The following is a 4,237-nucleotide window of genomic DNA, read 5'->3' as shown; positions in this document are numbered from 1 at the left end:
GACCTTTCTGAAGGCACCAGCCTCCAAGGAGGACCCTCATCTTGGAGGAGGCCTCATGGCTGGAAGCCAAGCTAGATTTAATCTTCTGGGTAGGCCCCTTGGCTGAGACCTCTGAATTCCCCCTGGCTCAGGCCAGGCTGGGGCAGATCTTCTACCCCTTCCCTCTTTCTCCCTCATTGTTAATTTTCTTCCTTCTGTTGTAAATAAATCACCATAAATTTCTATTCTGAATTGAGTATTTCATTGGGATTTAGAATTTAAATCTCTGCTGACCACTAATATAATATATTCAGTCTCAACCCTAAATTTTACCCTTAACAGTCTGTTAAATTTCTTTTTATGAAATTGTGTTATTTAGCCTCTACTTATTTGTTTATAAATATGTATCCATTTTATTGAATTAATTAGCTTTGTTGGTATATTATTAGGCACATTTTTTTCTAATTATTTTATTTCCTTCATTTCTTGTGAAGTCTTATTCCTGGCAATTTATTTTTCCTCTATCTTAAGAAAACAAGATTAACTAAAGATTTATCTAATTCTTTTTCAAAAATAGCTCCTAGTTCTATTTATCAATTCAATATTTTTAAAATTTCAATTCTGTCTTAGCATTTAAGTTGATTTTTTATATGGTTCTTTTCTAGGTTAATTTTTTTTTTTCTCAGTCCAATGATCTGACCTCTCTTGATGGTGAAAATGTTTCGATATATAGTTCCCCTTAAAGTTTTGTCTGGTTCAACCCAAAATGTATTGCTATTTGTCTTATTTCTGTCATTTTATTTGTTGAAATCATCTATTGCTCATTATTTTCCTTAACCAAACAGTTGTTTGCCAACTAAATTTAAATATTTTATTCAGTCTTTTTATTAGTTATAATTTTTATTGCATTGTAGTTAGGAAGGGTGTTTTGCTATATATACTTTCCTACATTGGTTTATGCCATAATATGGGAGCAGTTTTTCAAGGTACCATTGATTGCTGAGAAACATGCATACTTTTTCTATTCCAATTTAATAATCTTCAGGGATTTATATCTAATTTTCTACATATTCTATAATTTTTAAAAAATCAGAACTATTTTATTCAAGGACAGATATCTGGCCACTAAAAAAAGGCAAGTGTGGACAGAAGCCAGCTCTGGTGAATGTACAAAAGAGACTCTGTCTCAAGAAGACATGCTCTGGAGTCCAGTCCTAAATGAGGAGTGTGTTTGCTCTGGGAGGTAAGCCAGCCCTATTGGTGGAGGTGGGAAGTCTGGGCTCAACTTTTCAGATAAATATGGAGGGAAAGTGTGGGCAGGTGGGAGGAAAAGGAGCCAGAGCATGGCTAAGTTCCACATGTTCAGGTGTCCAGGGGAGGAGGGGTCCAGGTTGGCTCTAGACATCCAGGGAAGTTGGGAGGGCCCAAGCAGTTTCTGAATGAGCATGAGTTGAACACATGGAGCAGGGAGATCCCAGGGGTAAGCAGTGAGGCCTACTTGTCCAGGCGGCACAGTGTGCTGTCATACACCATCTGTAGGTTCACCTTGTGTCCCACCAGCTCTCGGATGTTGTTGATACCTTACTTGATCATAGTGGGTCTCTCCAAGGAAAGGCCCCAGGCAAAGACAGACATGCCAGGCAGCTCCATGGACAGCAGCATCTCTGGCTGCAAAACCCCAGAGTTCCCCTCCTCTACCTACTTCTTCAAATCTTGGTAGCTGAAAACCTTCATGCTAGGCTCAGTCGAAGGGTTGTAGACTGGCTTGAAGTGAAGATGTGTAACGCCAAGTTTGGTGAAGAACTCTTTGAGGATACCCATGAGGTGGCCCAGGGTAAGGTCAGCTACTACACCCTCAGTCTGGTGGAACAGCCAAGTGGGTGGCATCTAATGTCTCATTAAAGAAAACCGGGTCAATGGAAAAGTACTTGGTTAGGAAGAAGGACTGCTTCTCAGCAAGGCAATAGAGTTCCCGGGGCACTGGCAGCTGTGGTGTGTGTTTATAGGAGGTTTTTTTTGGCTCTCTTCCAGCTTCCAGTCATATTTGTATCCCTGAAAGCTATAACCACCCTGAGAGTGAGTCCACTTCACATGCTCCACATAATCCATGGGAAAATCCAGAGCCTCTGCTGAGTCCTTGAGGAAGAAGGTGTCATGCTGGTCTCGGCTGGATGCTGCTGGGACTGGTAGAGGGCATCAAAGTTACAGAAGAAGCTCTCAATGAAATTGTCAGTTGGCATTTCTGTGAAACCCATCTCCAGGAAGATCTGTTGGAACTGTGTGTTGTAAAAATTAAATTATATCTCTAATAATAAAAATATATTTTATGAGGTTTATTAGGGATCATTAGAAACCAAGGAATAAAGAAGATACAATAAATAAAAACCACATGCCCATGGCTGATTAGCCCATTCAAAATCCCTGTGCTTAGCTTACCACTATACTTGCTACATCTTTGCAAAGGAAGGAAGAGTGAGTGGGAGGTGTTACTGCCAGTTAAATACCAATTGTGATCTCACCAATGTGAGGACTCAGGTGAGATTATAGGGCATTCTGGGAAATACCTACAGATATACTGGAGTCTCTTTGGGCCACATCTTCTTCTGATGTAGGCCTACTTAAATCAGTTGTTCCTGGGCAGATTAAAACTAAATCTAGCCCACCTCCTTCTATTCCTCAATATCCTCTCTCAAAAGAGGCAATAGAGGGCATTATCCCAGTAATTAACTCATTAACCAACCAGGGCATCATGATTTCCTGTAAATTCGAATACAACATGCTCATCCTGCCTATTAAAAAAACCAAAAAGAGGGACCGATGGCAAACACCTCTATAGATTCGTACAGGATTTGAGGGCTATGAACCATCATGTTATAAAGAGACACTGTAGTTTCCAACATAAATACTATTATTTCCTCTATTCCTAGCACAGCTACATACTTTACAGTAGTGGACTTGTGCTTAGCCTTCTTTTCCATACCCATACGCGAGAACTCCAGACAGATCTTTGCCTTCACTTGGAAGAGTTCTCAATTTACATGAAGTAGGCTGCCACAAGGTTTCATGGAAAGCATGAGCTTATTCACACACATTTTGAGCCAAGACACAGATAATATAAAATTTAAAAACAGCAAATTAATGAAATATATAGATAATCTACTATTGGCTTCAACAGATGCAGAAGCATGTCAGGAAGATAGTAAACACCTTCTTTTGGAATTGCACAAGAGAGGGCATAAGATCTCGAAGGATAAGGTTCAGTGGTGTCTCCCCAAAGTAGAATATTTAGGATTCATTCTGACAGCTGGTGCCTGTTCTATTTCTCCCAAGCAAATTGCAAATATTCAAAAATTGAGTGCTCCTCCCACTAAGAAACAGTTAAGAGTAATTCTGGGAGCAACAGGGTTTTGCAGACAATGGATCCCCTGCTATGGGGAAATTACTAAGCCCCTTATAGCACTAACAAGAGATTCCGTCCCTGAACCACTTATATTAGAGCCAGAACACCTATCAGCTCTATCAGATCTAAAACAGGCTATCCTCTCTGCCCCTGCTCTAGGCATCCCAGATTAGAGCAAGCCATTTATTTTGTATGTACATGAGCAAAGAGGGGTAGCTTCAGGTGTTTTTACTCAGACTTTGGGACCTTCTCAGCGCCCTGATGCTTATTATTCAGCCCAGCTGGACCCAGTAGCTTTAGGAGTGCCACCATGTCTTAGAGGCATAGCTGCTACAGCTCTACTAGTGACAAAAACTGTTCATCTAGTATTGGGATGCCCATTAACAATTATATGCCCACATGAGGTAGAAGCATTGTTGCTAAGGCATAGAACATGGGCATTTTCTGATCAGCGAATTACAAGGTATGAAATAACCCTGTTAAACAAAGAAGATATTACCTTGAAATGCTATACAACCCATAACCCTGCCACCTTGCTTCCAGATTTACCAACTTCAAGAGAATCATTACACAGTTGTGAAACACTAGTGTCCATGGCAAAAAAGCCTCGAGATGATCTCTTGGACACTCTCTTAAACAACTCAGATCAGGTCTTATTTACTGATGGTTCTTCTTTTATGAGGGATGGCATACGCTACACTGGAGCTGCTGTAGTCACAGAATTTGCCACTGAGTGATCAGCTTCACTGCCCTCTAATATTAGTGCTCAAGGTGAAGAACTCATAGCTCTGAAACATGCCTGTATAATTTCCAAGGATTAAAAGGCAACAATTTATATGGGTTCCAGATATGCTTTTG

The 4,237-nt window shown here is 40.4% G+C and overlaps 1 pseudogene; it reads right to left on the bottom strand.

Annotated features, from left to right (window-relative positions):
* Positions 1-1,232: 1,232 nt before the first annotated feature.
* On the bottom strand, positions 1,233-2,258 carry LOC100032652 (phenylalanine--tRNA ligase alpha subunit-like; annotated as a pseudogene).
* Positions 2,259-4,237: the final 1,979 nt, after the last annotated feature.

Source organism: Monodelphis domestica, chromosome 3, assembly GCF_027887165.1.
Source record: "Monodelphis domestica isolate mMonDom1 chromosome 3, mMonDom1.pri, whole genome shotgun sequence".
Lineage (NCBI taxonomy): Eukaryota > Metazoa > Chordata > Mammalia > Didelphimorphia > Didelphidae > Monodelphis > Monodelphis domestica.
Note: the sequence above shows the minus strand (reverse complement) of the source record. Positions and strands in the feature narration are given on the sequence as shown.